This window comes from Eretmochelys imbricata, chromosome 28 (assembly GCF_965152235.1).
Source record: "Eretmochelys imbricata isolate rEreImb1 chromosome 28, rEreImb1.hap1, whole genome shotgun sequence".
Lineage (NCBI taxonomy): Eukaryota > Metazoa > Chordata > Testudines > Cheloniidae > Eretmochelys > Eretmochelys imbricata.
This window is the reverse complement of record NC_135599.1, coordinates 6,184,650-6,204,852: the sequence shown is the minus strand read 5'-3', so window position 1 is coordinate 6,204,852 and position 20,203 is coordinate 6,184,650. Positions and strand designations below refer to the sequence as shown.

Sequence of the window (20,203 nt, the reverse complement as noted above, 5' to 3'; positions counted from 1 at the left end):
AGCAGCTCCATCTCCCTGTAACATCTGTCCCAGGTGAGGGTTCTCTGGGGATCTTGCTACCTCGGGGCAGGGGTGGGGGGGCATCACAGCATTGCTTGCTGGGCTGCCCTTCGTCTTTCTGAACAAGCTCCTTCTCTGCTTCCTGGCCACACACATCAATGTAACATCATCTAGAGCAGGGGCTGGCAACCTTTGCGGCCTGTCAGGGTAATCCGCTGGTGGGCCGTGAGACAGTTTGTTTACATTGACCATCCACAGGCACGGCCGTCCGCAGTTCCCAGGGGCTGCGGTTTACCGTTTCTGGCCAATGGGAGCTGTGGGAAGTGGCGGCCAGGACATCAGGGGTCAGACAGTTCCTTGGTGTACGTGGTTTGCCATCAGTTATTCATAGTTATATGAAAGGCAAAGACCTTTGGGCGTTTCTCAGACTCACAATATGTTTGAGTTACAAACATACAGCAAAATCTCATAACTCCCTACACAGCGTTGATACACACGTTATGACAAAATAATAATATGCAGCAGATTACAACTTACCTTACAAGGTATTCTTTGTACAAGATTTATCACAATTTTGTAAAAGTGGTGACAATATGAGAGTGGATGGTCACCTTCCCCTGTAGACAGCACCCTAGCACCAAAGCTTGAGCTGAGGACAACAAGAGCTGGACAATTCGCCACTTCCCTGGGTAGTTTGTTACAACGATTAATCACCCTCACTGGTAAAATTTTATGCTTTATTTCTAATTTCCCATGGACATGAAATCAGACTAAGTTTTTGAAACATAGAAACACTTGGACTGTCTGGGCTTGAATCAACCTAGATCAAGGGGAAGCTTCAGGGCCTGAACGTCAACTCCTAGAGCAAGTTTCTTCCCCTCATCTCTCTGCAGTGAAGTGGAACAAAAGCATGGAGCTGGAGAGCAAGGAGGAAGGTGTCAGTTGTCTTTGTTAAAGAACTGGGCTCACAGGGACACAGAAACTCGCTTGGGACAAAGACAAAAAAGGGACAGGGAGACAGTGAGCAAAGCTGGACTCTCTGGCAGCATGGCTTGGCAGAGCCCAGCTCTTGCCAAGCTGAACCCTCACATAGACTGTAACGCCAGAAGGGGCCATCATGATCATCTAGTCTGACCTGCTGGACATCGCAGGCCACAGAACCTCACTCACCCACTCCTGTAATAGACCCCTAACCTCCTGCTGAGTAACTGAAGTCCTCAAATCATGGTGCACAGGGTACGACTGGACCCAGTACAGGGAAGCAGAGCACTTAGGATGGATGTACATGGAGACGGAGGGGGATGGATGGAGGGAGCATGGCCAGCCTCTTTGAGGAGGATGGGGATGGAGGAGGTGTGGCCGGCTTCTTTGACAGTGATGAGGGACATGACTGTCCCCTTTCGGGGTACTGGAAAGGAGAGACCAAGTGGGCAGGGCCAGGAGAGGCCATGGTGAAATGAGCGTGTCGACACACGTCAGCATCACACATGACACTTTGGGGATGAATGCCCACAGAATCAGCGGCCATGTGTGGGGTAGGAGAATAGATGAAGTGATGTAAGGGAAGCAGCTAGGGGGGCTGCCTGCATTGCCCTGGGTTGTGCATTGTCCAGGGATGGGGTCAGTGAATGGAGGCCATCAGTGTGCATGGTGGAGAGGGGAGGAGGGAACAGGGCTGGTGGGTGAGTCACTGAGCACCTGCAAAAGCTACCCTCTCCCCGCCAGAAACACCCTGAGGGCAGTAGCAGCCTCACCTGCCCTCCCATGGGGTCAGCTTCCTCCCGTCTGGGATGCAAAAGGCATCATGGGCACAGACAGGTGCAATTTACACTCAGAGGGGGAGATTTTCATAAACACAGGGGAGTTAGGATCAACAGGGCTTGTGCTCCTGAATCCCTTAGGAGCTTTAGAAAATCTCCCCCTCCCTGCATGAGTTGCACCGACTCTGGCCTCACGTGTTTGCCTTCCATCTTTCACTCTCTCACTCTGGAGCTTCACAGGAGTGAGTTCTGGATGAAAACACCTGCACGCTTGCAAGAACGCCCTAAGGGGAAATTACTCCTGGCTATCGGTTCCTACGGCTGTCAGTAAATAAAGCAGATTGGCAAACGAATCTGAACCTGGCAGTGGAGAAGTGACTGGACAGGTCTTCTGAATCTGTGTGGGTATTTCTACAGCCATAGCTGATTTCCTGGTAGGAACGTTACTCTTTGTCCTCCAAATCCTTGGAGTGGCCCCAGGGGTGGCAAGTTTGTATAATTTTTGGTGGTGCCCAGAACAGGTCCAAGTCTCCCCCCCCCCACCCACACCCACACCTGGCTTGTAAACATATATATATTTATTTATTTTAAATAATGTAAAAATGTGAGGGCTCTGGGGTGGGGCTGGTAATGAGGGGTTCATGATGCAGGAGGGGGCTAAGGGCTGGGGAAGAAGGTTGGAGTGTGTGGGGGGGGTGAGGGCTCTGGGGTGTGGCGGGGCCAGGGATGAGGAGTTTGGGGTGCAGGCAGGCTGCCCCTGGCTGGATCCAGAGAGGAGGACTCCCTGTAGGAATGAGCTACTGCTATCAGTTATCAATATGTAGTAGATCGTAAGAACCTGCTATCTGCTGTAGCAAATGCCCACAGGTAGCAGATTTCCCCCTGTACTCATGGCAGGAGAAAGTATTATCTAGACCTTTCCTCCTGACACGTGTGTGTCCAGCTCGCTCTTAAAAATCTCCACTGATGGAGATTCTCTTCCCTAAGCAATTTATTCCAGTGCTTCGCCACCCTGACGGTTAGGAAGTTTTTCCTGTTGTCCAACCTAAACCACCCTTGCTGCAATGTAAGCCCATTGCTTCTTGTCCTGTCCTCAGAGGTTAAGGAGAACAATTTTTCTCCCTCCTCCTTGTAACCACCTTTTATGTCCTTGAAAACTGTTATCATGTTTCAGGCTTCCCTCACAGGTCGTGTTTTCTAGACCTTTAATCATTTTTGTTGCTCTTCTCTGGACTTTCTCCAAGTTGTCCACATCTTTCCTGAAATGTGGCGCCCAGAAGTGGACACAATATTTTAGTTGAGGCCTAATCAGCACGGAGTAGAGCAGATTAATTATTTCTCGTGTCTTGCTTACAATACTCCTGCTAATACATCCCAGAATGATGTTTCCTTTTTTTGCAACAGCGTTACACTGTTGACTCATATTTAGCTTGTGATCCACTGTGACCCCCAGATCCCTTTCCACAGTGCTCCTTCCTATGCAGTCATTTCCCATTTTCATAGAATCATAGAAGATCAAGGTTGGAAGGGACCTCAGGAGGTCATCTAGTCCAACCCCCTGCTCAAAGCAGGACCGATCCCCGACTAATCATCCCAGCCAGGGCTTTGTCAAGCCTGACCTTAAAAACTTCTAGGGAAGGAGATTCCACCACCTCCCTAGGTAACGCATTCCAGTGTTTCACCACCCTCCTAGTGAAAAGTTTTTCCTAATATCCAACCTAAACCTCCCCCACTGCAACTTGAGACCATTACTCCTTGTCCTGTCATCTGCTACCACTGAGAACAGTCTAGATCCATCCTCTTTGGAACCCCCTTTCAGGTAGTTGAAAGCAGCTATCAAATCCCACCTCATTCTTCTCTTCCGTAGACTAAACAATCCCAGTTCCCTCAGCCTCTTCTCATAAGTCATGTGTTCCAGTCCCCTCATCATTTTTGTTGCCCTCCCCTGGACTCTTTCCAATTTTTCCACATCCTTCTTGTAGTGTGGGGCCCAAAACTGGACACAGTACTCCAGATGAGGCCTCACCAATGTCAAATAGAGGGGAACAATCACGTCCCTCAATCTGCTGGCAATGCCCCTACTTATACATCCCAAAATGCCATTGGCCTTCTTGGCAACAAGGGCACACTGCTGACTCATATCCAGCTTCTCGTCCACTGTCACCCCTAGGTCCTTTTCTGCAGAACTGCTGCCGAGCCATTCGGTCCCTAGTCTGTAGCGGTGCATGGGATTCTTCCGTCCTAAGTGCAGGACTCTGCACTTGTCCTTGTTGAACCTCATCAGATTTCTTTTGGCCCAATCCTCCAATTTGTCTAGGTCCCTCTGTATCCTATCCCTACCCTCCAGTGTATCTACCTCTCCTCCCAGTTTAGTGTCCTCTGCAAACTTGCTGAGGGTGCAATCCACACCATCCTCCAGATCATTTATGAAGATATTGAACAAAACCGGCCCCAGGACCGACCCTTGGGGCACTCCGCTAGATACCGGCTGCCAACTAGACATGGAGCCATTGATCACTCCCCGTTGAGCCCGACAATCTAGCCAGCTTTCTATCCACCTTCTAGTCCATTCATCCAGCCCATACTTCTTTAACTTGCTGGCAAGAATACTGTGGGAGACCGTGTCAAAAGCTTTGCTAAAGTCAAGGAACAACACGTCCACTGCTTTCCCTTCATCCACAGAGCCAGTTATCTCATCATAGAAGGCAATTAGATTAATCAGGCATGACTAATTAGATTAGATTAGTCAGGCATTTTGTATGCATGCAACTGATTGTTTCTTCCTAAATGGAGTGCTTTGTATTTGTCCTTATTGAATTTCATCCTATTAACTCCAGTTTATCCAGATCATTTTGAATTTTAACCCTATCCTCCAAAGCACTTGTAACCCCTCCTAGCTTGGTTTCATCTGCAAACTTTATAAATGTACTCTCTATGCCATTATCTCAATCACTGATGAAGATATTGAACAGAAACGTATCCAGAACTGATCTCTGCAGGTCGCCATTCGTTATACCCTTCCAGCGTGACAATGAACCATTGATAATTACTCTCTGGGTTTTCCAACCAGTTTTTCACCCACCTTATAGTAGCTCCATCTAGGTTGCATTTCCCTAGTTTGTTTATGAGAAGGTCATGTGACACAGCTTATACCATATAATAAGATCTATCATGTCGACCAATTCCCCTCCTCCCCTGCCCCATCAACAAGGCTTGTTACCCTGTCAAAGAAAGCTATCAGGTTGGTTTGACAGATTTGTTGTTGACAAATCCATGGTGACTGTTACTTATCACCTTATTTTCTTCTAGATGTTTGCAAATTGATTGCTTAATTATTTGATCCATTATCTTTCCGGGTACACCAGTTAAGCGGAATGGTCAGTAATTCCCCGGGTTGTCCTTATTTCCCTTCTTGTACATTGGCACTATAATTGTCCTTTTTTAGTCTTCTGGAATTTAAGAAGTGGGTTTTTTACCCACAAAAGCTTATGCCCAAATGAACCAGTTAATCTTTAAGGTGCCACCAGACTCCTCGTTTTTTCTCCATCTTTCATGACTTTTCAAAGATAATCGCTAATGGCTCAGATATCTCCTCAGTCAGTTCCTTGAGTATTCTAGGATGCATTTCATGAGGCTCTGGTGACTTGAAGACATCTAATCTGTCTAAGTAATTTTTAACTTGTTCTTTCCCTATTTTAGCCTCTTCTGATCCTACCTCATGTTCACAGGAATTCACTACATTAGATGTCCAATCACCACCAACCTTCTTGGTGAAATCCGAAACAAAGAAGTCATTGAGCTCTTCTGCCATTTCCACATTTTCTGTTAGTTTTCCCCCCCTCATTGAGTAACGGGCTTACCCTGTCCTTGGTTTCAGAGTAGCAGCGGTGTTAGTCTGTATCCGCAAAAAGAACAGGAGGACTTGTGGCACCTTAGAGACTAACCAATTTATTAGAGCATGAGCTTTCGTGAGCTACAGCTCACTTCCTCGGATGCATAGAATGGAACATGTAGTAAGAAGATATATATATACATACAGATAAGTTGGAAGTTGCCATACAAACTGTGAGAGGCTAACTAGTTAAGATGAGCTATTATCAGAAGGAGAAAAAAAGTTTGTAGTGATAATCAAGATGGCCCATTTAGACAGTTGACAAGAAGCCTCTCACAGTTTGTATTGCAACTTCCACCTTCTCTGTTTGTGTATATATCTATCTTTTTCCTACATGTTCCATTCGAAGCGTCCGATGAAGTGAGCTGTAGCCCACGAAAGCTTATGCTCTAATAAATGTGTTTGTCTCTAAGGTGCCACAAGTCCCCCTGTTCTTTTTTTCCTGTCCTTGGTGTTCCTCTTGATTCTAATGTATTTGCAGAATGTTTTCTTGTCACCCTTTATGTCTCCAGTTAGTTTGATCTCGTATTGTGCCTTGGCCTTTCTAATTTTGTCCCTACATATTTGCGTTATTTATTTATGTTCATCCTTTGTCATTTGACCGAGTTTCCACTTTTTGTAGGACTCTTTTTTTTTTTAAGACCATTGACAATCACCTGGTTAAGTCAAGGTGGTCTCTTCCTATCTTTTCTATGCAGTGTTATAGTTTGCTCTTGTGCCCTTAATAATGTCTTTTTGAAAAACTGCCAATTGTCTTAAATTGCTTTTCCCCTTAGACTTGCTTCCCATGGGATCTGACCTACCAACTCGTCGAGTTTGCTAACGTCTGCCTCCACTGTCTTTATTGTCCTGTTCTCCTTCCTACCATTCCTTAGACTCGTGAACTCGACAATGTCATGAGCACGTCCACCCGTGCTGCCTTCCATTTTCAAATTCTCCACCAGTTCCTCCCTATTCGTCAAAATCCAAGCTAGACCAACCTCTCCCCGGTAGCTGTCTCCACCTTCTGAACTAAAAAATTGGTTCCAATGCGTCCCAAGAACTTGTTGGATAATCTGGGCCCTGCTGTGTTGTTTTCCCAACGGATGTCTGGGGAGTTGTAGTCCCCCATCACCACCAAGAACATAAGGTTTGTTCTTATTTGCTGATTTGTCCTAAATTGCTAAAAACTGCAACATGATGTAGCTAATTTCTATGGGTAGCAGTGTCTTACACTACAGGTATATCGGTAGGAATTTGCTACCTGTAGCAGCGACAGGTCCTACTTTGCTAAAAATTGCTATCTGATGTAGGCTTCAGTGGTAGCCGTGTTAGTCTCTATCAGCAAAAAAAACAAAAAAAACAAAAAGAAAAAAACAAGGCGTCCTTGTGGCACTTTAGAGACTAACCAATTTATTTGGGCATAAGCTTTCGTGAGCTAGAACCCACTTCATCAGATGCACGTGTATATATATCTATCTATCTTCCTACTGAATTTTCCACTGCATGCATCTGATGAAGTGGGTTCTAGCCCACAAAAGCTTATGCCCAAATAAATTGGTTAGTCTCTAAAGTGCCACAAGTCCTCCTGTTCTCTTTGCGAATACAGACTAACACGGCTGCTCCTCTGAAACCTGCTTTCTGTATGAATTTGCCACCTCCTACTTCGCTAGAAAACTTGAAAGTAGCTATACTTGAACAAAAAAGTCTTCAGAAACAGACTTCCAAGAGAAACAGCAGAACTAAAATTCATTTGCAAATTTAACACTATTAGTTTGGGCTTGCATAGGGACTGGGAGTGGTTGGCTCATTACAAAAGCCACTTTGCCTCTCCGGGAATTGACACCTCCTCATCTATTATTGGAGTGGACTACATCCACCCTGATCGAATTGGCCCTGTCAACACTGGCTCTCCACTTGTCAGGTAACTCCCTTCTCTTCATGTGTCAGTATATTTATGTCTGCATCTGTAATTTTCATTCTATGCATCTGAAGAAGTGGGGTTTTTACCCACGAAAGCTTATGCTCAAATAAATCTGTTAGTCTTTAAGGCGCCACCAGACTCCTTGTTGTTTTTGTGACTAACATGACAACCCCCCGATCTCTGATGTAGCTAATTCCTACGGGTAGCAGTGTCTTACATAATAGGGTGTGTGAAACTGATATCTGTAGGAATTTGCTACCTGTAGGTGGGAGAGGTAGTGAATTGTTACCCTTAGCAGTTACTGATACATGAGGTTGTTCTTTGTTGACTTGTCCTAATTTGCTGAAACTTGCCAGTGGGATAGAAACATAAATTGTTCAGCTTCCAAACGTCCCCACCTGAATTCATTGTAGTGGGACATGGGACACGTGGAGGATAATTTAAACTCTTAATTTCCTTATGGTTCACCAGAGTGTAGATTCCAGCAAGCTCCTGGGGTAATATCTCATTGGAAATGAAAGGGCTTGTTCAGAAAGAGATTTTGATGTCTGTAGGATAAAGATGAGCCAGATGGTCTTGTCTCCATGCAGGTATATTTTATTCTTGGGGCAAAGGGTAGAAAAAAAGAGAGAAGTATTTTGGATTTCCTATTTCCCCGACTGAGGGCCATCTAGGCTCACCTGACATTTTTCCTGGCAGAAGCAGTTCCGATCTATTTATTACAGGGTCAAAATATAGCTGTCATCACACAGAGGCATTAGTGGTGGTGGAGGTGAGAAGAGGGCCAAAAAGTATAGAACTGATCAATGAAATTGTTTTTAATTGTTCACTTTATTAATATAACTTTATAAGTAACTTCTGTTCTCTGTTTGCCATTCCTTACACTTGTCCATATTGTAACCCAAACTCCATTTTAACTTGTCCCAAACCCCATTTTGAAATGCTCACTCCATTTTGTAAACCCTGCTGCAAGCTTCATTTTTGCAAAACCCTGCTGTAACCTGATTCGTGTAGTTTCGATGTGGGAATGAGGTCTGTATGGATGATGGAATCAACCTCCAGCCCCAGCCGGCCCTGATGAAATCAAGTGTAAACACCAAGGGCTGAAGATGCAGACAACAGCCCTGACAAAGCACGAAGAGCCCACCCTCAAAGGAAAAGAACAAAAGTACAATGGAAGGAAGATCAAAGCCAGGTCCCAGGCTGAAAGTCAGGTCTACAATTGATGGGTGATCAATCACACTGAACCCAGAGGCAGCCTGACACAGCAAGACCTATAGGCTCTGGATTCAAACTAAAAACCTACAAAAAAGATGGGTGAGATGGAAGATTTTGGGTAACGTTCTGCTTCCAGCATCAAGGGGCATCGGTGCGCGCCCAACAGAGCCCCAGCCCTCCCTCGTGCCTGGCTTTCCTGGCCAGTTAGCCGCCACCAGCTACGATCCCGAGCTGCGAACCCAAGCCACGAACTCAAGCTACAATCAGGACTGGTAACTATCTAGCAGCTGCAGGACATCTGCTGTGTGTGTGTACATAGGTCTTAGATATTAGTTATTGGTCATAAATCAAATTGTGTTATTATAATAAATGTGACATCTTGTCTTGTCCCCTGAAAAGATCCTCTGTAATTTTATCTGTGTAACAAAAGTCCTTTCCCTCCCCCAAACGCACCCGTGCACATGGAAGCCATAAGATTGCTGCAACCTAAATACCCTGATGGCAAACGGGGAGGGGCAGAAGGCACTGCCAGCTGTCCTGAGCACCCCAGAGGAGCCAGGCACGGTGTGACCTGGGTGCTCCTTCATCTCTCCTGTACTGGTGAGGGCAAACCTCCCTCCCCAGGGCTCCTGGTGGCCCCAGGGCTTCAGCAGCTTCCACCCGCACAAACGCCCCTCCTACCACCGCGGCTTGAAGATGTACCACCTTCTCCTCCTCCACCCCATGGCTCGAGCTTTAGAGGCATAACTGAGCCTCCTGTTGGTAAAGTGCTCAGGATCTCTATGACACGTGACACAGGATGATTATAAATGTTGTTACTAAGGATCTCAAACTCAGACACACTTTAGTGGGGAGACAAAGAGTTCTAGGTTCAGGCTTCTCCCGCAAACAAACAAAGGAGCCAGAGAAGCAGCCTAGCAAAATAAGCAAACCTACCCTGTTATTTATGTTGGGAGCAAAACTAATGCTGAACACTGCAGCTGACAGAAAGTGATATAAACTAGTATCACACAGATCTCTCTCTTGTTCCAAGAGCTTTCGGATAAACTCTGCACAGGCCCAGCCCAATCACACTCCCTACTTTCTTCTGGCTTGTCTCACTCAGCACAAAACGAAATACGCACGAGATGACACTGGAAAGATGAGAGTTTCAGTTGATGAGCCTGCCGGGTAATAGGGGCTGCTGCTGGAAATACAGCGGGGCGGGGGAATATACCAGAGAGATTAAACTGATCAGGCCTTTGGAGAATTTACCAGGGAAATCCAGAAAGTTTGGAATTTGGGATTCTGAAGAAAAGTCCTGATAAATGAGAGCCAGGATTTCCACTGACTTGCTGTGTAACCTTGGGCAAGTCACAGCACCTTGTGAGCCTGAAGCTTCTCCTCGAACTTTCCCCTCCTCTGTTAACCTGAAATTCAGAGTAAACAGGCCAGCTACAATTCTGGTTTCAGCAGCAGGATCTTTTCACCCCTCAGAATCGATCAGCTGGGGTTAGATACAAGGGAGGTGGGAAGCACAGCAACGTCTGTGGTATATAACAGTTGCAAAAATGCAATCCCCACTGGTGGACTGAATGAAAACAAAGCTTTGAGACCTGGCCAGAAATTCAGTCAGAGTGGAAGACAAAACTTCTGCTCTAAAAATAAGAAGAAAAATTCTGAATTAAGAATTCAGGGAATCCCAGCAGCAAATAAGACAACTTGGCAACCTGCTATGAGACGTTACGCAGCCAGATACACTAATAAGGTATTCTTTGTTTCGGGGAGGGAGGGGGTATACGTAAAATGTTTCACTGAATGAAGTCTCCTGCAGCCCCCCTGTCGGTGACGGCAGAGGCCCGGGCCTTGAAGCACCCGCCCTGGGCAGCCCGGGCTGAGAGGTGCCCTCTGGGGGAGGGGAAATAAAAAAGCCCCTCTGCCCTCCCCCCCCATTATTGCAAACACGGGGGTCTCAGTCCACCGGGGTGACTGTTCCCCCTCTGCCCCTGCCTGGGCCGCGTTTTACCCTCTGTCACCATCTGGCAGCACCTCACCCTTGTGCTTAACCCTGGCTCTTTCCCCCCATCCCTGATTTTGCCCCTCAGCCCCTATCCTCATAGGTGCTGACTTTTGGTTTTGCTGATGGGTGCCCCGTCCCGGCTCCGCCCCCTTCCCCAAGGCCCCCGCCCTCACTCTGCCCCCCGCCACCTCTTCCTGCCCCCGCTCTGCCCCCTCCCCTTAGGTCCTCTCCCTTGAGCATCTCCTGCCCACTGCTCACTCCTTTCCGCCCCCTCCTGCCCTGAAGGCGAGGGGTGTGTGTTTGGGAGCTGAGGCCGCTGACGGCTGCGGGAAGACGGTGGATGGGAGGGACAAGCAGTGGGGAGTCTTTCTCCTCCCCCCTCCTCTTGCTCTCCCTGCCCCCTTTTCCGTTCTCTTGTTTCTTCTGTAAGTCCTTGCTCCCCTTCCTGAAGCTTTCCCCTTCTTGCTTCCCACCTACGTCCCTTTTCCCATCTCTCCCTGCTCCCCACCTCCTGGTGGCTGGCTCGTGCCTCCTCCCGCCCACACACTCAAAGTGGCAGAGGGGGTTCCCCCTCCTTGGGTGCGAAGGCTGCCTCGTGGTTAAGGCTCAGGTGTTCTGGGTTTGGTTCTCTGCTCTGCCACAGACTCCCTGCTTAGCCTTGGGAAAGTCACTTCACCTCTGGGTGCCCTAGATCCCACCTGCCCAATGGGGCGAATGCTGACCCTGCCTCCTAGGCTAAATCCATTCATGGCTGTGTGATGACGGGCGAAGTGGAGCTATCAGTGTGGGTAGATTTGGGCTGAATTTCTCCACAGCCGGAGAGCGAGAGCCAGCTCCCCGGGGGGATGGGAGAGAGTGGGGTTCAGGCCAGTTCCACGCAGAGTGGGCTCGGGGCTCCAGCCCTGCAGCTTCTGCCATTAGGGTGGCTGGGGCTCCCGAGCAGGGGACTTCAGCCCCACATCTTCTGCCCGGGCTTCTCCTCCCCGTCCTCCCCCCAGTATGACTCCTGCCGGGGTCCAGGGCTTCTCCTCCCCCGAGTGCGGCTCCTGCCGGGGTCCAGGGCTTCTCCTCCCCGTCCTCCCCCCAGTATGACTCCTGCCGGGGTCCAGGGCTTCTCCTCCCCCCAGTGCGGCTCCTGCCGGGGTCCAGGGCTTCTCCTCCCCCCAGTATGACTCCTGCCGGGGTCCAGGGCTTCTCCTCCCCCCAGTGCGGCTCCTGCCGGGGTCCAGGGCTTCTCCTCCCCCCAGTATGACTCCTGCCGGGGTCCAGGGCTTCTCCTCCCCCCAGTATGACTCTTGCCAGGGTCCAGGGCTTCTCCTCCCCCGTCCTCCCCCCAGTATGACTCTTGCCGGGGTCCAGGGCTTCTCCTCCCCCCAGTATGACTCTTGCCAGGGTCCAGGGCTTCTCCTCCCCGTCCTCCCCCCAGTATGACTCCTGCCGGGGTCCAGGGCTTCTCCTCCCCCCAGTGCGGCTCCTGCCGGGGTCCAGGGCTTCTCCTCCCCATCCTCCCCCCAGTATGACTCCTGCCGGGGTCCAGGGCTTCTCCTCCCCCTAATCCACCACTGCACCCAGCCCTAGCCTAGCTGGGCTCCCTTGGGCCACCTGATGCCTGCTGTGGCCAGAGTGGAGCCTGGCTGGCAGGGAGCAACCATACAGGTGGACGCCATGGCCATCAGCCCAAGAGGTGTGGGGCGGCCCTAGGTGAGCAGGGGCCGGCTGTGCCCACGCCTAACTCTGGGGCTTTTCATTTTTTTTTGTGAGACTCACTCAGCCCCTGCCAGAGCAGGGAGGTGGGAAACAGCTGATCCGCCCCTCCTCAGGTCCGGGCCATGCCCCCCCCCCTCCGATTTGCCCCCTTTTAACCCCTGTAAATAGCAGTCTGCTTCCAAGTCAGGGCAGCATACTCCACGTGGCAGCCTCCCACCACTGTCAGGGCGCGTGCTCCTAGGGCCCCTCTCAGGTCCAGGAAGCCCCCCTCGCCTCCCCCGTGGCGGGTGCCTTGGGCGAGACCCAGCCCCAAACATTGCTGGAGCCGGGCCCTGAAGATTGGGGGAGCCCAGGCACCAGGGGCCCATGCAACCCGGCAGGAAATATCATACAATCGTAGAAGATCAGGGTTGGAAGGGACCTCAGGAGGTATCTAGTCCAACCCCCTGCTCAAAGCAGGACCGATCCCCAACTAAATCATCCCAGCCAGGGCTTCGTCAAGCCTGACCTCAAAAACCTCTAAGGAAGGAGATTCCACCACCTCCCTAGGTAACGCATTCCAGTGCTTCACCACCCTCCTAGGGAAAAAGTTTTTCCTAATATCCAACCTAAATCTCCCTGTGACGAAGTGGGGCTGTTCTTAATGTTTCCTCTGAATAGTGTGGGGGTGCCTCAGTTTCCCCTAGGCGGTTCTTAAGTCTCTAGGTGGTGGGATAAGGGTGTATGATCATTGCAGAGCCCTAGAGGGCAGGTGTGTGCAGGGGTCTGGACACAGAGAATGGCCGACACCCTGTTTCCTGGCCACTGATGGCCTGGGCCCTTCCCCCTGCCAGGTGAGAGCTAAAGGGTTGGAGAACAAAGGAATCAGGTGACCTCCTGGCCCCGGAAAGGAACAAAGCCCAGAGGAGGAGAGGCTGGAGGGAGTTTCAGTTTGGGGCTGGCTGGGACATGGAGTGAAGGGCAGACGGGGTTGTCTGTCTCACTGCCCCCCAAAATGGACCCGGCTGAGGGGTCCTGTTCTCTGCACCTACAAGCTGTGTTAGACCTTGTCCTTGTCGTCTAATAAACCTTCTGTGTTACTGGCTGGCTGAGAGTCCCGTCTGACTGCGGAGTTGGGGGGCAGGACCCTCTGGCCCCCCCAGGACCCCGCCTGGGCGGACGGGCTGTGGGAAGCGCCCGGAGGGGCAGAGGAGGGGCAGACCCAGGAAGGTGGAGCCGGGGGAGCTGTGTGTCCTGCAGACAGGCTGCTCCCCGAGAGGAGACTCCCCCAGAGTCCTGCCCGGCTCCACGGGGAGCAGTCCCAGAGCACCGCCCGGGCACGCCGGGACACCCCCACTGCAACTGGAGGGCAGTGGGGGAGGTTTAGGTCGGACATGCCGGGGCCGGAGGTGCAGTGAGCGACCCCCCCCCTCACCTGCAGAGTCCAGTGGAAGTTGTTCCTGAGCCGGTCCAATCTCCGCAGGCGGCTCCCAGCTTCGCCAGCACCCAGAGCCCTTCTCCCCAGGGCGCCCGCCGGCTCCCGGGGCCCGCTTCCCTCTCCCGGGCTGCAGCAGCCCTGCCGGGGGCGGGAGGGGGGTCAGGGCGCCGCGGGGTTCAGCCCCAGCCTGCTCCTGAGGTTTTCCCTGGGTCGTATCGGAAACGGGGGCGTCGTCCCGCCCTGGCAGCTTCACCGGCGCCAAAAGCGAAAGAAGACGAGAGCCCGGAAGGGATCCGGCTCCCGGGATGGGCCTGGCACAAAGTCCAGCTTCCTCCCCCCGCCCTGCCCTGCACCCCTCGTCTCCTTCCGCCCCCCCACTCAGCCCCCCAATGCTGCCAGCCTGTCCCTCCTCCCAGCCCTGCTCTGCACCCCTCCTCTCCTTCCGCCCCCCCGCTCAGCCCCCCAATGCTGCCAGCCTGTCCCTCCTCCCAGCCCTGCTCTGCACCCCTCCTCTCCTTCCGCCCCCCCGCTCAGCCCCCCAATGCTGCCAGCCTGTCCCTCCTCCCAGCCCTGCTCTGCACCCCTCGTCTCCTTCCCCCCCCGCTCAGCCCCCCAATGCTGCCAGCCTGTCCCTCCTCCCCCCGCCCTGCTCTGCACCCCTCCTCTCCTTCCGCCCCCCCGCTCAGCCCCCCAATGCTGCCAGCCTGTCCCTCCTCCCAGCCCTGCTCTGCACCCCTCCTCTCCTTCCACCCCCCCGCTCAGCCCCCCAATGCTGCCAGCCTGTCCCTCCTCCCCCCCGCCCTGCTCTGCACCCCTCCTCTCCTTCCGCCCCCCCCGCTCAGCCCCCCAATGCTGCCAGCCTGTCCCTCCTCCCAGCCCTGCTCTGCACCCCTCCTCTCCTTCCACCCCCCCGCTCAGCCCCCCAATGCTGCCAGCCTGTCCCTCCTCCCCCCCGCCCTGCTCTGCACCCCTCCTCTCCTTCCGCCCCCCCGCTCAGCCCCCCAATGCTGCCTGCCTGTCCCTCCTCCCCCCCTGCCCTGCTCTGCACCCCTCCTCTCCTTCCGCCCCCCCGCTCAGCCCCCCAATGCTGCCAGCCTGTCCCTCCTCCCAGCCCTGCTCTGCACCCCTCCTCTCCTTCCACCCCCCCGCTCAGCCCCCCAATGCTGCCAGCCTGTCCCTCCTCCCCCCCGCCCTGCTCTGCACCCCTCGTCTCCTTCCGCCCCCCCACTCAGCCCCCCAATGCTGCCAGCCTGTCCCTCCTCCCCCCGCCCTGCTCTGCACCCCTCCTCTCCTTCCGCCCCCCCGCTCAGCCCCCCAATGCTGCCTGCCTGTCCCTCCTCCCCCCCTGCCCTACTCTGCACCCCTCCTCTCCTTCCGCCCCCCCGCTCAGCCCCCCAATGCTGCCAGCCTGTCCCTCCTCCCAGCCCTGCTCTGCACCCCTCCTCTCCTTCCACCCCCCCGCTCAGCCCCCCAATGCTGCCAGCCTGTCCCTCCTCCCCCCGCCATGCACTGCACCCCTCCTCTCCTTCCGCCCCCCCCGCTCAGCCCCCCAATGCTGCCAGCCTGTCCCTCCTCCCCCCGCCCTGCACTGCACCCTCCTCTCCTTCCGCCCCCCACTGAGCCCCCCAATGCTGCCAGCCTGTCCCTCCTCCCCCCCGCCCTGCTCTGCACCCTCCTCTCCTTCCGCCCCCCCGCTCAGCCCCCCAATGCTGCTAGCCTGTCCCTCCTCCCCCCACCCTGCTCTGCACCCTCCTCTCCTTCCGCCCCCCCGCTCAGCCCCCCAATGCTGCCAGCCTGTCCCTCCTCCCCCCCGCCCTGCTCTGCACCCCTCCTCTCCTTCCGCCCCCCCCGCTCAGCCCCCCAATGCTGCCAGCCTGTCCCTCCTCCCAGCCCTGCTCTGCACCCCTCCTCTCCTTCCGCCCCCCCACTCAGCCCCCCAATGCTGCCAGCCTGTCCCTCCTCCCCCCGCCCTGCTCTGCACCCCTCGTCTCCTTCTGCCCCTCCCTGCTCAGCCCCCCAATGCTGCCAGCCTGTCCCTCCTCCCCCGCCCTGCTCTGCACCCCTCCTCTCCTTCCGCCCCCCCACTCAGCCCACCAATGCTGCCAGCCTGTCCCTCCTCCCCCCGCCCTGCTCTGCACCCTCCTCTCCTTCCCCCCCCCCGCTCAGCCCCCCAATGCTGCCAGCCTGTCCCTCCTCCCCCCGCCCTGCTCTGCACCCCTCCTCTCCTTCCGGCCCCCCACTCAGCCCACCAATGCTGCCAGCCTGTCCCTCCTCCCCCCGCCCTGCTCTGCACCCCTCCTCTCCTTCCCCCCCCCGCTCAGCCCCCCAATGCTGCCAGCCTGTCCCTCCTCCCCCCGCCCTGCTCTGCACCCTCCTCTCCTTCCCCCCCCCCGCTCAGCCCCCCAATGCTGCCAGCCTGTCCCTCCTCCCCCCGCCCTGCTCTGCACCCCTCCTCTCCTTCCGGCCCCCCACTCAGCCCACCAATGCTGCCAGCCTGTCCCTCCTCCCCCCGCCCTGCTCTGCACCCTCCTCTCCTTCCCCCCTCCCTGCTCAGCCCCCCAATGCTGCCAGCCTGTCCCTCCTCCCCCCGCCCTGCTCTGCACCCTCCTCTCCTTCCGCCCCCCCGCTCAGCCCCCCAATGCTGCCAGCCTGTCCCTCCTCCCCGCGCCCTGCTCTGCACCCCTCCTCTCCTTCCGCCCCCCCGCTCAGCCCCCCAATGCTGCCAGCCTGTCCCTCCTCCCCCCGCCCTGCTCTGCACCCCTCCTCTCCTTCCGCCCCCCCGCTCAGCCCCCCAATGCTGCTACCCTGTCCCTCCTCCCCCCCCGCCCTGCTCTGCACCCCTCCTCTCCTTCCGCCCCCCCCGCTCAGCCCCCCAATGCTGCCAGCCTGTCCCTCCTCCCCCCGCCCTGCTCTGCACCCCTCGTCTCCTTCCCCCCCTCGCTCAGCCCCCAATGCTGCCAGCCTGTCCCTCCTCCCCCCACCCTGCTCTGCACCCCTCCTCTCCTTCCGCCCCCCGCGCTCAGCCCCCCAATGCTGCCAGCCTGTCCCTCCTCCCCCCGCCCTGCTCTGCACCCCTCGTCTCCTTCCCCCCCTCGCTCAGCCCCCCAATGCTGCCAGCCTGTCCCTCCTCCCCCCACCCTGCTCTGCACCCCTCCTCTCCTTCCGCCCCCCGCGCTCAGCCCCCCAATGCTGCCAGCCTGTCCCTCCTCCCCCCGCCCTGCTCTGCACCCCTCCTCTCCTTCTGCCCCTCCCTGCTCAGCCCCCCAATGCTGCCAGCCTGTCCCTCCTCCCCCCACCCTGCTCTGCACCCCTCCTCTCCTTCCGCCCCCCCGCTCAGCCCCCCAATGCTGCCAGCCTGTCCCTCCTCCCCCCGCCCTGCTCTGCACCCTCCTCTCCTTCCCCCCTCCCTGCTCAGCCCCCAATGCTGCCAGCCTGTCCCTCCTCCCGCCGCCCTGCTCTGCACCCCTCCTCTCCTTCCGCCCCCCCGCTCAGCCCCCCAATGCTGCCAGCCTGTCCCTCCTCCCCCCGCCCTGCTCTGCACCCCTCCTCTCCTTCCGCCCCCCCGCTCAGCCCCCCAATGCTGCCAGCCTGTCCCTCCTCCCCCCGCCCTGCTCTGCACCCCTCCTCTCCTTCCGCCCCCCCGCTCAGCCCCCCAATGCTGCCAGCCTGTCCCTCCTCCCCCCGCCCTGCTCTGCACCCCTCCTCTCCTTCCGCCCCCCCGCTCAGCCCCGCAATGCTGCCAGCCTGTCCCTCCTCCCCCCGCCCTGCTCTGCACCCCTCCTCTCCTTCCGCCCCCCCGCTCAGCCCCCCAATGCTGCCAGCCTGTCCCTCCTCCGCCGCCCTGCTCTGCACCCCTCCTCTCCTTCCGCCCCCCCACTCAGCCCCCCAATGCTGCCAGCCTGTCCCTCCTCCCCCCGCCCTGCTCTGCACCCCTCCTCTCCTTCTGCCCCCCCGCTCAGCCCCCCAATGCTGCTACCCTGTCCCTCCTCCCCCCGCCCTGCTCTGCACCCCTCCTCTCCTTCCGCCCCCCCGCTCAGCCCCCCAATGCTGCCAGCCTGTCCCTCCTCCCCCCGCCCTGCTCTGCACCCTCCTCTCCTTCTGCCCCCCCGCTCAGCCCCCCAATGCTCCCAGCCTGTCCCTCCCCCCCCGCCCTGCTCTGCACCCTCCTCTCCTTCCCCCCTCCCTGCTCAGCCCCCCAATGCTGCCAGCCTGTCCCTCCTCCCCCCGCCCTGCACCCCTCCTCTCCTGCCCCCCCCGCTCAGCTCCCCAATGCTGCCAGTCTGTCCCTCCTCCCCCCACCCTGCTCTGCACCCCTCCTCTCCTTCCGCCCCCCCCCGCTCAACCCCCCAATGCTGCTACCCTGTCCCTCCTCCCCCCGCCCTGCTCTGCACCCCTCGTCTCCTTCCGCCCCCCCCGCTCAGCCCCCCAATGCTGCCAGCCTGTCCCTCCTCCTCCCACCCTGCTCTGCACCCCTCCTCTCCTTCCGCCCCCCTGCTCAGCCCCCCAATGCTGCCAGCCTGTCCCTCCTCCCCCGGCCCTGCTCTGCACCCCTCGTCTCCTTCCGCCCCCCCACTCAGCCCCCCAATGCTGCCAGCCTGTCCCTCCTCCCCCCGCCCTGCTCTGCACCCCTCCTCTCCTTCCGCCCCCCCCGCTCAGCCCCCCAATGCTGCCAGCCTGTCCCTCCTCCCCCCGCCCTGCTCTGCAACCCTCCTCTCCTTCCGCCCCCCCCGCTCAGCCCCCCAATGCTGCTAGCCTGTCCCTCCTCCCCCACCCTGCTCTGCACCCCTCCTCTCCTTCCGCCCCCCCGCTCAGCCCCCCAATGCTGCCAGCCTGTCCCTCCTCCCCCCGCCCTGCTCTGAACCCCTCCTCTCCTTCCGCCCCCCCGCTCAGCCCCCCAATGCTGCCAGCCTGTCCCTCCTCCCCCCGCCCTGCTCTGCAACCCTCCTCTCCTTCCGCCCCCCCCGCTCAGCCCCCCAATGCTGCTAGCCTGTCCCTCCTCCCCCACCCTGCTCTGCACCCCTCCTCTCCTTCCCCCCCCGCTCAGCCACCCAATGCTGCTAGCCTGTCCTTCCTCCCCCCGCCCTGCTCTGCACCCCTCGTCTCCTTCCACCCCCCCCGCTCAGCCCCCCAATGCTGCCAGCCTGTCCCTCCTCCCAGCCCTGCTCTGCACCCCTCCTCTCCTTCCGCCCCCCCGCTCAGCCCCCCAATGCTGCCAGCCTGTCCCTCCTCCCCCCCGCCCTGCTCTGCACCCCTCCTCTCCTTCCGCCCCCCCACTCAGCCCCCCAATGCTGCCAGCCTGTCCCTCCTCCCCCCGCCCTGCTCTGCACCCCTCCTCTCCTTCCGCCCCCCCGCTCAGCCCCCCAATGCTGCCTGCCTGTCCCTCCTCCCCCCGCCCTGCTCTGCACCCCTCCTCTCCTTCCGCCCCCCCACTCAGCCCCCCCAATGCTGCCAGCCTGTCCCTCCTCCCCCCGCCCTGCTCTGCACCCCTCCTCTCCTTCCGCCCCCCCGCTCAGCCCCCCAATGCTGCCAGCCTGTCCCTCCTCCCCCCGCCCTGCTCTGCACCCCTCGTCTCCTTCCACCCCCCCCCGCTCAGCCCCCCAATGCTGCCAGCCTGTCCCTCCTCCCCCCGCCCTGCTCTGCACCCCTCCTCTCCTTCCGCCCCCCCACTCAGCCCCCCAATGCTGCCAGCCTGTCCCTCCTCCCCCCGCCCTGCTCTGCACCCCTCCTCTCCTTCCGCCCCCCCGCTCAGCCCCCCAATGCTGCCAGCCTGTCCCTCCTCCCCCCGCCCTGCTCTGCACCCCTCGTCTCCTTCCACCCCCCCGCTCAGCCCCCCAATGCTGCCAGCCTGTCCCTCCTCCCCCCGCCCTGCTCTGCACCCCTCCTCTCCTTGTGCCCCCCCGCTCAGCCCCCCAATGCTGCCAGCCTGTCCCTCCTCCCCCGCCCTGCTCTGCACCCCTCCTCTCCTTCCGCCCCCCCGCTCAGCCCCCCAATGCTGCCACCCTGTCCCTCCTCCCCCCCCGCCCTGCTCTGCACCCCTCCTCTCCTTCTGCCCCCCCCGCTCAGCCCCCCAATGCTGCCAGCCTGTCCCTCCTCCCCCCGCCCTGCTCTGCACCCCTCCTCTCCTTCCGCCCCCCCCCGCTCAGCCCCCCAATGCTGCTAGCCTGTCCCTCCTCCCCCCCGCCCTGCTCTGCACCCCTCCTCTCCTTCCGCCCCCCCGCTCAGCCCCCCAATGCTGCCAGCCTGTCCCTCCTCCCCCCACCCTGCTCTGCACCCCTCCTCTCCTTCCGCCCCCCCCGCTCAGCCCCCC

The 20,203-nt window shown here is 57.2% G+C and overlaps 1 protein-coding gene across 1 annotated transcript in view; it reads right to left on the bottom strand.

Annotated features, from left to right (window-relative positions):
- The window catches only part of LOC144258294 (butyrophilin subfamily 2 member A2-like), a 46,788-nt gene extending 32,837 nt beyond the window's left edge, over nt 1-13,951 (bottom strand). The window contains exon 1 of the mRNA XM_077806765.1: nt 13,894-13,951. The gene's annotated coding sequence lies outside the window, so the exon portion shown is untranslated. The remainder of the gene's footprint in view (nt 1-13,893) is intronic.
- Between the last annotated feature and the right edge of the window lie 6,252 nt (nt 13,952-20,203).